Raw genomic sequence first — 12,851 nt, 5'->3', positions numbered from 1 at the left:
TTCGCTGATAACTTTTTTTTCAGGCCAACCAAACTCTGTGTACCTTCTTATCTCTTGCAACTCATCATCTTTAGCCAATTCTTCCATCCACATCTCCTTGGACGTGACCTCAAAAATAACTTCCACTATTTCCTCATCTGGATCTGCACTTGCGTCATCACTCTTCAATGGTAATCTAGATAAATAATCGGCAATGATATTCCTATTCCCTGGCACATATTTCACAGAAAAATTGTAATCTTGTAATTTTAAACTGAGTCTAGCTAATCTCGGTGAGGCTTTACACATCCCTCTCACAGTGAGAACTTCTATCAAAGGTTTGTGGTCAGTTTGAATTATAAATTTGTTTCCCCACAAATATTTTCTGAAATAGTTCACTACCCATGAACATGCCAACAATTCCTTTTCGATTACAGAATATCTGCCTTCTGTTTCTGAGATGGCCCTTGAAGCATGACTGATAGTTTTCTCATTAGCATCCTCCTCTATCTGTGTTAACACTGCTCCTAAACCGTTCCCACTAGCATCCACTGTGATCTTGGTCAGCTTCCCATAAACAAATCCTCCCAATTCTACAGAATTGCAAATTCCTCCTTTATACTTCTAACTGCCTCACTACATTCATCACTCCAAGCAAATTTTGCATCCTTTTTTAACAATTTTCTCAACGGTTCCGTTGTACTTGCAAAATTCCTTACAAATCTGTTGTAATATTCACACAACCCCAAAAACGACCTTAATTTGTCCTTGTTTTTAGGTTCTGGTGACTCCTCGATAGCTTCCAAGGCATTTCTTTTGGGTTTATGACCCTTACCATTCACTGCATGCCCTAAATATTCTACCTCCTCTACTCCAAATTTGTATTTGCTAATCTCAATTTTCAAACCAATTTCTTCTAACCTCTTCAACACTTCCTTCAATCTCTCATCATGCTCCACAGATCCCGTGCCAAATACTATTATATCATCTTGATATACAAGCGTTCCACTCAGACCCTTCAACACACACTGGCTGGAAGCCACGAGCTAAGGAGCCACGAGCTTTCACGAGATAGAGCCATCATTAGAATACTACACTAACTCAAAAGACTCTGGTCGATCCCTGTGTGAATGAAACTACAGAAACGAGAAGTCCGTAGGAGAGCCGCCAAGTTATGTAAATACCAAAATAATGTAATTACTGTGTTTTCTTTGCCTCAGCAAGACTTAAAACATTGTCCATGTTATAGCATAATTTCCATTTTAATCCAACTGCTTCTGTGTCCGTACCCGAGGCCCATGGTTTTCGCCTCGAGCGCATATTACTCATAGATTCAGGAATGTCCCCCTGCTCTCCTTTCCCATGAAGCTACATAAACAGCGTCTGTTAGCACTTTTTACACTCCCCTCCCACAGTGTGCAGCTTTGCAGGTCAGCATGTGTTCGCCGACCCTAGAGTCTCTTTATAAATAATGATTGTCTGACATCCGCGCTCTTTCCTGGGAACATAAGCACGAATCCATCTGTACTGACTTTTGTTATTCTCTGGAATGTGTGTGAAAGGGATTGTTCCAGGCGCTCGTGCGTCACTCTGTAAAAAGATATGTCCTGCTTTTGTTCAACAGCCCATAAATGGACATCATTATCACTACAGCAACAGGATATGTGTAGCTTGCAAAATTCCCCCTGTGTCAAGTGTAATGAATTAGCTCGTTGTACGACCATACATGTCAGAGGTTATATCTGCATTTTGGAGTGTATTATGACTTGCTTAGATAAGTTATATGAGTAATGACCATTTGCGATGCCCGGCCTTTGTAAAATCTCGCCGCAATGTCTGGGAATACAGCCAAAAGTGTTCGGACAGGAATTTGTTGTTTGGAAAATGTCTGGTTCTGAGCCAGGCATAAGACTCAATGTAATTGTTTCCCTATAAAAAAGCATGCTCACCGTAACACTGGAAGCACACACTAGCAGCATCCCTCTGATGATGTTACGTGTCAGCCCTTCCGCGGAAGCTTTGTTTTATTGCAATAAATGATTGTTAAACTCAGTTACGAGTGCGTTTATTTTTGACGGAGACCTCCGCCTGGTGAATTTTAGAATTGACTAATTGGCGTCCCTGGCTGGTGGCCTTGCAGATGCAGCCCATCGCTTTGATGCATGCCTTCCAGTGAGCTCCTGTCTCCGGCGACTACTTACTGGGCCCAAATTTTATCACACCTTTGCTGCAAAAAGCGCAAGTTCTCATCGGAGACGGAGATCAGGAAGAAGGAGAGACGACTGCTCTGCCAAGGACCAGACGAACCAGACAGAGGGGAGGTCTCCTTGGTGCGGTGAGTGCATTTGTATCTGCAGAAATTGTATTGGTGGATGGTAAGCCACAATTGTTATCAGTTTTATGGTACATATTATTTGGGTTTGGTAAGGTATTTTATTTAATAATGGGAAACTTGTGTGACCGAAACAAAAATGAGGAACCTATGCATGCGCCTACTGAAGGCACTCCGTGTTATACCATGCTAACTAACTATGGGCTGGGGGCGGTACAGTTTTGCAAAAATTGGGAGGTCTACACAAAGAAGTCCGTTCAATTTAGATGACCTCCTAAGGTCGGGACTTTTGGAATTAATATTATTAAGAAAGAAGGTCCGCCCCGCCCCGCCCAGTGTGATGCTATTCGCCAGTGGCGAACAGAAGCGATAAAACAGAAAATATCCCAAGATAAAAAGGATAGAAAGAAACAAAAATGAACCTTGCAGGAGAAGGCCTGTGAGTTGGATAATAAAGAGTTTGAGCACCAGCTAGATGTAGAGGATCGGGCTGCCCTAATAAAATATAGTAAAGGTATGTACCCACTTCTCCCTAAAATAGAAAAGGAAATCGCCAGTTTTAACATCGAAGCTGATCAAGATGCAGTCAGATTAACAGAAAATCTTTTGCGACTAACAGTACCTGTCATATCCCCATCTAATATTGTGCCTCAAGTGCCTTCTGCACCTCCTCCTCCACCCCCACCCCCATATGGTACCCAGATCGGCACCATGGATCCAAATAGTACCGAGGAAGAGGAAGCAGGGCATTTGCCTAGAAAGCAGCCCTTCTTCACTCCGGTTGAATTTGCCAGGTTAGAACACATAGCAAACGATGTGTTTGATAACTCGGCTGGAGGGGTAAGACAGAAATTGAACACCTGCCAGAAGAAGGAATTTCGCCAGGTAATGAGAATACATTGCGACCTTGTTAATAAGTGGTTGAGAGATGATGCCGAGCGCCCTTGGCCCGTGGGTTTGCATAACATTTATAAGGACCTTGACACTGAAAAAGATCGGGTAGCTCTATGGGATAAATACAATCAGATAATAGACCGGGTAACTAAGGAAAAGAAAGATTACGAAAAGAAAGATTACCACGACCAAATGATGTGGGAAGAAGAGGAAAATTGTAGAAGAGCGCAGTCCTTGCATGATGCCAAACCGACGGCTAACGCTTTGATTAAAAGGATACTTAAAGTAGAGGAGCCAGGGAAGTTAGAATATTGGACGGACATATTTGCCACCCATAGCGAGGCAACTCGACTGGTATGTCCGGAAGGACTTTTGAACAAAATAGGACCGGAATGTGGAACAGGTGGGAGGGAGGAAGTTTGTAAAAAGGTGAGAGAGTGCGAGGCCGAGTTAAAAATGTATTAGCCTAGTTGGGAAGTAGAGGATCTCAGGACGCGCAGATTGTTCAAAGAATTATTAGAAGTATTTCTCCCAAAAACCCCAATGATGGCACCCCTGAGGGAATGCACGCCTATTTTTACATCAAATGTAGACCCAGCCAAAGACCCCATTGTAACCAAGACATATGTCTATGTACCCCTCACTAGAGCAGAATTGTTTAGTATAATAAAAAGCACCCCGGACCCTAGGACTAACGCCGCAGGATTCTATAGGGAGCTAAGAGCGCTATTCAAAATGTGTACCTTGACTTTGCAGGACATTGATCATGTGATGTCTGCCATGACACCGGCTGATGTATGGGAACCCTTTAGATCTCAGGACCCTCCTGGGCATGTCATCAATTGGACAGCATTAGAAAAAGAGGATACAGACCGGAAACCAATTGACCCCATTCCAGAGGGCCTGAAAACACTAGGGACGAGAATATTAAGAGCATTGAGTGATGTGTTGCCAGAGGTAGATGTGAATGTTGAGAAAATGGATGCTGTTATACAGGGCCCTATAGAAACAGTTGGGGACTATTTCCTGAAATTTGAAAGTGCATTTAAGGCACACAGTGGTCAGTCTGTCAGCAACCCTACGGGTCCGAGGTATTTCGCCATGGGCTTTGTGAAGGGTTTGCGTAAAGGAATTAAGAAACCACTCAAATTGGGCGAGAGCACTTGGCAGGCAAGCACTCCGTCCCAGATTCTAGAGATGGCTAAATATTACGAACGGCAGGAGGAGGAAGAAATGGAAGGTAAGAAACAGGAAGACAGGAACTTAAGAAATAAGGTGCTAATGCAACAGCTGGTACAGCCATCTTATAGTAAACAAAAGGGTCAGAAACCCCAGGTAAGAAACCCAGCAGGTAATGCCCTACAATCGACACCCCCACGAATTGATCAGTGTTCATTTTGCAAACAGACGGGGCATTGGAAAAACGAGTGTCCTATGTTGATGGCACGAGGTGGTCAACCGGCGGGTGGGAGAGGAAGAGGCCGAGGAGGACCTTATATGGGACCACCCCAAGGACAGGGAAGGTTTGTAAACCCTGAAAAAAATGTATTCTGAACTGGCGGGGCGCAGCGACAAATGGTTGAAGTGAATGGCAATGGGTTTGCGGAAGATGAACTGAGTGGAATAATGTTCTTTGATAACACAGCAGCAGTGAGTTGAAACGCCCCTAGTGAACCTGGGGAGGCAGTGTCTGTTCCTATAGACCAGAAAGGACCGTATTTTAAATTGCAAATAGGACAGCACCCCACCGTTAAATGCTTTGTTGACACCGGGGCAGGTAACAGCTCGGTTGACGCCAAGGCCGTCCCCTCAGTTCCACTATCGGGTGAAAATAAGGTTTCTGTAGGGTTCGGTGGGGAACCCATATGTACTCCAGTGTCTCAGAAAGTTGAAACATCTATATGTGGAGTGAAATTGACCAACAAATGGTTACTTACTAACAGGTGTCCTGAGAATCTCCTTGGATTAGATCTTTTGAAAGCCCTAAGTGCAACCATTTATTGTTCTCCGACAGGTGTGCGAATGACCATATGTAAATCCAAAATTGGTGGTTGTTATTTGACTGAACCTTTGCCGCCAGAATTACAGGCATTGCCCGCAGAGCTTTGGGCTACTAGTAGTGATGATGTGGGGGTTTTGAACATTCCCCCTGTTGTGATTAAGGCAAAACATGGTGTCCCTCTACCCCGAACCCCACAGTATAGAATATCTCCAGAAGGGGAAGCAGCATTGGTTAGGATTGTACAGGACCTGATGCAGCTTGGGGTTGTTGAGGAATGTGATGACAGTCCCTGCAACTCCCCGGTTCTTCCAGTCCAAAAGAAAGGAGATGAAGTGACCCCATGCAGATTTATTATTGATCTCAGGAGAATTAATAAGGTTGTGGACCCCAGGTATCCAGTTGTCCCCAGTGTGACTAGTATTCTTACTTTGATTCCACCCACAGCTACTTATTTTAGCGTCGTGGATTTGAAAAAATCCTTTTTCTCCATACCCATAGCTGAAGAATCCAGATACCTTTTCTCCTTTGTGTTAGCACAACAGCAATATAGGTTTTGTCGAGCGCCCCAAGGTTACACAGAGAGCCCCGCTATTTTTAGCCAAGCACTAAAACAACAATTGGATGAAATGTTGTTACCCCCTGGTGTGATGCTCATCCAGTATGTGGATGATATTCTTATTTGTGGAGACACTGAATTGAGTTGTAAAGAAGGTACCTTGATCGTGTTACAACATTTGGCATATCATAATCACAAAGTGTTGCTTAAGAAAATGCAATATGTAATGCCTAAGGTTGATTATTTGGGATATGTCCTCACTGCAGAGGGTCAATCGCTGTCACCTGAAAGGGTTGATTAATCCAAGAAATGGCCTATCCCAGTACCTTTAAAGAATTGAGACGACTGTTGGGTATCACCTCATATTGCCGCCATTGGGTCCCTGAGTTCTCCCTGCTAGCAAAACCCCTGTTACAATGTCTGAAGACATAGAAGGATCAGATACCCTTCACCTGCACGCAAGAAATGAGAGAGGCCTGCGACGCTTTGAAAAGTGCCTTGTGTAGTGCCCCCGGGCTTGGGACACCCAATTATGACAAGCCATTTACTCTTTTTGTACATGAGCAAAAAGGTTGTGCCCTAGCTGTATTGTCTCAGGAACAAAACGGAAAGAAAAGGCCTTGTGCTTATTTCTCTGGCACATTGGATAGTGTAGCTGCAGCACTTCCCCCTTGCATGCGATCAGTTGCCGCAGCAGCGGTAGCTCTCAAACAGAGTGCTGGTTTAGTGCTGGGAACTGCTATAATTGTGAGAGTTCCCCATGCCGTAGATGTGTTGCTCAATAGAACTCAAACCCAGCATCTTACAGCAGCCCGCTTGACACAATATGAATTGACATTGTTTGCACCAAATGTAACTATCATGAGATGTAATACTTTAAACCCAGCTTCCCTTTTGCCATTGTCGAGGGGTGAGGGAGATCAAGACATGCATGATTGCCTTATACGCACTGATGAGCAGACCCGAGGTAGGGTCGATCTGAGTGACCTTCCCCTAGAGGGAGGTGATGGGTTTCTATTTTGTGATGGGTCGTGTTACAAGCTGGAAAGTGGGGAGACAGTGGCTGGGTACGCGATTACAACTAAAAGTCAAATTGTCCATATGGAACGCATGCCCGAGTTATCAGCGCAAGCTGCAGAATTGAGGGCGTTGACAAAGGCTCTAGAATTAAGCAAAGGTTTAGCTGTAACCATCTATACGGATTCAGCCTATGCACATGGTGTGGCCTTTAATTTTGGCCTGCTATGGAAAGAAAGGGGGTTTCTCATCTCACATGGTACCAAAATAAAACATGGTAATTTGATAAACAAATTGTTGACGGCATTGGCTGAACCAGCTCAGGTGGCTATAGTGAAATGCTCCGCCCATAAAAAGGTGGTAGATTTTGTGGGGCAGGGAAACGATTTTGCAGACCAGGTGGCTAAATTTGCCGCGGAACACTGTAAACTGCCCCTTCCAGAGTGTAACATGCTGCAAAGGAATATGGATGGGAAGAGGGATGAGGGTGAATTGGGAAAGGACCCTGAGGAGATAGTAAAGGACATTCAAAGGGAAGTGGCAGATTGCGAAATTAAAGCATTGACTAAGGGCAGTAACAATGGACAAACTTCTAATGGGGTGTGGCTGGACAAAATCAAAATGAGGTTGTTGCTCCCTGACAGTTATTTACCCATGGTAGTTGATATGGCACATGGGAATGCCCATGTTAATGCAAATGCAATGGAGGATATTCTAAGCAAGGTATGGAAGAACTGGAAAATTGGATCATATTGCAGGAGGTGGGCAGCACAGTGTGCCATCTGCCTCCAGCACATTGTGGGCAAATCTGTGAAGGTACCAGCGGGTCATAGCAGACTCCCTACGCAGCCATTTGAAGTGGTATACATGGACTTTATACAAATGGAACCAGTTGCTAAACTAAAATATTGTCTTGTAATGAGGTGTGGGTTCTTTGGTTGGACGGATGCTTACCCCCTAAGAGACAACACTGCTATTTCCACAGCTAAATGTATCCTGTAATACTGGGTGCCCCAGTACACGGTGCCCAGCCTTCTGTATTCCGACAACGGAGTACACTTTACTGATCAAGTTGTGAAATATGTATGTACTGCCTTAGGTATCGATCAGCGATTCCATTCCATTTATCATCCCAAGAGTGCTGGGATTATTGAACGATCGAATGCCGTAGTTAAAAACAAACTGGCAAAAATCTGTGCCTCCACAAACCTGAAGTGGCCAGATGCCCTTCCTTTGGCATTATTGAGTATGTGGACCACCCCAAAGGGGACGCACAAATTGTCCCCCTTTGAGATTGTGATGGGCCGCCCCCCAAGTGCCTGGTCTGTCCCTAAACCAAGGGTTATTGGTAACATTGAACAGCCAATGTGGAGGGATTACTGTGCTGAACTCACACATAAACTATCTATTATCCACCAACAGGTGAAAGAAGCAGCTACGCCGGCCCTAGAAGGAGAGGGCCACGCCATCAAACCAGGGGACTATGTCCTAGTAAAGAGCTTTGATCGCACAAATTGCCTGCAAGTCCGTTGGAAGGGGCCATTTTTGGTCCTCTTAGCAACACAAACCACTGTCAAGGTAGCGGGGTACAAGACGTGGATACACGCCAATCATCTCAAGAAGGCACCACCTCAGATATTCCACCCCCCGACCAAGGACACAGATCATTTTGCCGCTGAACTAACGGAGGACACTCCAAGGTATAACTTGCGCCCCAGGAAGCAACATTGATTGCCTATGTTTGAACTCTGACATCTGGCTGAGAAAGGACTTGGTAAAGGGTCAGAACAAGCAAGGACAATTGAAAATACAGATGAAATGGCCTCAGCACCCCCCAAGGGTAGGAAGTAGCCTCAACGAGACGAGTCAAGGTAGGAGCCAGAAGTGGTGACAGCAGGACGGGTCATACTGTGCAACCCTTGCGATCTAGCACATAAACGGACGGCACCGTTAGGGTAATTGTTAGGGACTTTGAACCTTTTGTGCAAAATATATTCTGTATATATATATAGTGTGACATTTGACAGCCAAGTTCCGGAACTTAGCCCCCTGGGATCAGCCCTGTGCGAGGGAACAAAGTAGGTTGTTAAAATGGATAATGGGGATGCGGGACAGAGGCATCCCCGAGTAAAGAGATATGCATGCACCCCAAAGGAAAAGCTCATCTTATCCCTTGTCTGTATTTTTATAACAATAGGGTTCGCCATATTCCTCTGGTACCTTGAGCATCATGATATTTATGCTGCCCGTAACCTGCTACCCACCACATCACAGCCCCCATCACTAGAACCAGTGACTATTCCCCATGTAGATCAGGAGAATCGGAAGAAACACCCCAGGAATAGCATCCTGACATGGATGAATGATACAAATCAGATCCAGAATAAGACCAACTGTTACATTTGCACCTATGTTCCCCATAGCCATGAAAGTGGACCCGAATGGTACGCGACTCCTGCTATGAGTGATACATGCGTGCCGTGGCGAGATTACCTTTTGCGTACCTCCCGTAACTATAATGAAACACAACAATCAGTCACATTCTTTATTAGCAAACATAATAAAACAATTCCTAATTCTTGGGTTCCGAGAGACACTTACATTCCCCTGACACCAAATGCAACCAGGTATCTGAATGGATCCACTTCCTGCCCGTCCAATGAAATAGGAATGATTCCTTTAACCAGTTCAAAAGGGACGAGAAAGCAGTACTACCCTGTCCAATCCCGCTACAAAATATAGCTCGTAGGGCCCCCTTTTGCTACCAATGGTACCAAACACATGCAGAGGCTGTTGTCGTGGGTAGACACAACTGCCAGAATACAGTAGATCTGAATAGTATAACGGCACCCTTCAGTCCCCCTAAGGGGGCAATGTTTATTTGTGGGAAAAAAGCATACCTCTGGTTACCCCGCTATTGGAAAGGTAGATGTACCGTTGGTTACGTAATGTTAGGTTTGCATTACAAATCTGTGGAGGAAGTGAACTTAAAACCCAAGGCAAAGAGAATAAAATTGAGTATGGGAAATTATGGGCGAAGGAAAAGAGGTGTTATCACTAAGGAAGACACTACTTGGGATGAATTCTTTGACTTTCTAAAAGGCATAGTGATGCCAATGGGAATAGTTATGAATTCCAGGAGCATTAGGAACCTGGCTAGGTTAGTGGAGAAGGAATTAAATGTGACCGGCGACATACTGGCTAACCTTAGTGAAGAAGTACAGGCAGTCCGGATGGTCGCATTACAAAATTGACTGGTATTAGACACAATGCTGGCAGAGGTAGGAGGGGCTTGTAAAATAATTGGCACTTCCTGCTGCACTTTAATACCTGATTATAGCACCAATATCTTTAAAGGGATCGATGAAATGCATAAAATGGCAGCTCAAATCCATTCTGAATTTGGGCCTGGGGATGGGACATCCTGTTTCTGGGATTTATTACAAAGCTGGGGATGGAAGCTTCTCACCCCTCTTCTCCACGTGGGAAGATTAATAGCTGCTTGCTGCTGTTGCATCCAGTGCTTTCCCTTGTGCATATCCGTCATAGGAGACTGCTGCAGGAAAATGATGGAAACACTCACACCCAAGCCCACAAATGCCATGGTCACTAATGAGATTGATAAAGTCTTGCTGACGCAAAAGGGTTGTTTGTAAATACCAAAATAATACTTCTAACTGCCTCACTACATTCATCACTCCAAGCAAATTTTGCATCCTTTTTTAACAATTTTCTCAACGGTTCCGTTGTACTTGCAAAATTCCTTACAAATCTGTTGTAATATTCACACAACCCCAAAAACGACCTTAATTTGTCCTTGTTTTTAGGTTCTGGTGACTCCTCGATAGCTTCCAAGGCATCTCTTTTGGGTTTATAACCCTTACCATTCACCGCATGCCCTAAATATTCTACCTCCTCTACTCCAAATTTGTATTTGCTAATCTCAATTTTCAAACCAACTTCTTCTAACCTCTTCAACACTTCCTTCAATCTCTCATCATGCTCCACAGATCCCTTGCCAAATACTATTATATCATCTTGATATACAAGCGTTCCACTCAGACCCTTCAACACACACTGGCTGGAAGCCGCGAGCTAAGGAGCCACAAGCTTTCACGAGATAGAGCCATCATTAGAATACTACACTAACTCAAAAGACTCTGGTCGATCCCTGTGTGAATGAAACTACAGAAACGAGAAGTCCGTAGGAGAGCCGCCAAGTTATGTAAATACCAAAATAATGTAATTACTGTGTTTTCTTTGCCTCAGCAAGACTTAAAACATTGTCCATGTTATAGCATTATGTCCATGTTAAACCAACTGCTTTTGTGTCCGTACACGAGGCCCAGGGTTTTCGCCTCGAGCACATATTACTCATAGATTCAGGAATGTCCCCCTGCTCTCCTTTCCCGTGAAGCTACATAAACAGCGTATGTTAGCACTTTTTACACTCCCCTCCCACAGTGTGCAGCTTTGCAGGTCAGCATGTATTCGCCGACCCTAGAGTCTCTTTATAAATAATGATTGTCTGACATCCGCGCTCTTTCCTGGGAACATAAGCACGAATCCATCTGTACTGACTTTTGTTATTCTCTGGAATGTGTGTGAAAGGGATTGTTCCAGGCGCTCGTGCGTCACTCTGTAAAAAGATATGTCCTGCTTTTGTTCAACAGCCCATAAATGGACATCATTATCACTACAGCAACAGGATATGTGTAGCTTGCAAAATTCCCCCTGTGTCAAGTGTAATGAATTAGCTCGTTGTACGACCATACATGTCAGAGGTTATATCTGCATTTTGAAGCGTATTATGACTTGCTTAGATAAGTTATATGAGTAATGACCATTTGCGATGCCCGGCCTTTGTAAAATCTCGCCGCAATGTCTGGGAATACAGCCAAAAGTGTTCGGACAGGAATTTGTATGTTTGGAAAATGTCTGGTTCTGAGCCAGGCATAAGACTCAATATAATCGTTTCCCTATAAAAAGCATGCTCACCGTAACAGTGGCAGCACACACTAGCAGCATCCCTCTGATGATGTTACGTGTCGGCCCTTCCGCGGAAGCTTTGTTTTATTGCAATAAATGATTGTTAAACTCACATACGAGTGTGTTTATTTTTGACGGAGACCTCCGCCTTGTGAATTTTAGAATTGACTGTTAGGTCAAAGTGGTCATACAGGAGGTCAAGCAAAATCCCTGTACAGTCAAAAGCCTTTTGTAGGGGAAGAGCCATATACCCCTACCAGAAGCTCCGCCGCCATGTTGCCTATATGTTGGGAACCCGAAATTGCGTCGCGACATGTTCAGTACCATTGAGGGTACCTATATTGCAAAGAATTCTTGAAACAAGGTATCCTTTGAGAAACCTCTACATGCATGCATGAAAAAATAATGGTCTTCTGGAGAAAGTCCCGGAAGAGGTGTGAAAATGAACAGGAAGGAAGACTGGTGACGTCATGCGAAAAAGAACTGATGCACCCAGAAGAGACGTAAATGAAGAAAGAGTATAGACACTCTATAGAATCTGAGGACGAAGTATCAAAGTAAAGTAACATTTCGGGATCGAAAGATGATTGCCCATGCAAAGAAGCACTGAAGAATATGCAAAGTTGTTTTTACAATTGTACAGATGCAGTACCGCAAGCAGACAAAGTAATCTTAAGGCTGGCTACGTAGTAAATGGATTGTATATTCATAGGAATGTATAGAATCTGGATGTTCCACAATGCACTTCAGCAAACCTGAACCCCATGAATAGAAAGAGCTTGAAGTGTGGCGCAGTTGGAAAATAGCTAATGGTGAAGGAGAATTCAAGAAAGGCTGGCTGGCCCAGCACCAAGAGTCGGACCACTGTGAGCCTGGTTGTCTATCAAGAATCTATATGAACATGAGAAAGAAACAAACTTCTATTTGAGAGGTAATGGAAAAACACTGAAGGTGCCAAGAGTTCATCATTTAATAGTATTTTATGCAGCGAAAAGCTTGAAAACGTGGTCTCCAGTCACATGGTCAGATGTAAACAGACTGTGGGTCGAGCTACACTGAAACCAGAAGATAAGACCATGCCA

The sequence above is a fragment of the Ambystoma mexicanum genome, chromosome 9, assembly GCF_040938575.1.
Source record: "Ambystoma mexicanum isolate Mex_15411 chromosome 9, UKY_AmexF1_1, whole genome shotgun sequence".
Taxonomy (NCBI): Eukaryota; Metazoa; Chordata; class Amphibia; order Caudata; family Ambystomatidae; genus Ambystoma; species Ambystoma mexicanum.
This window is presented reverse-complemented; position numbering follows the sequence as displayed.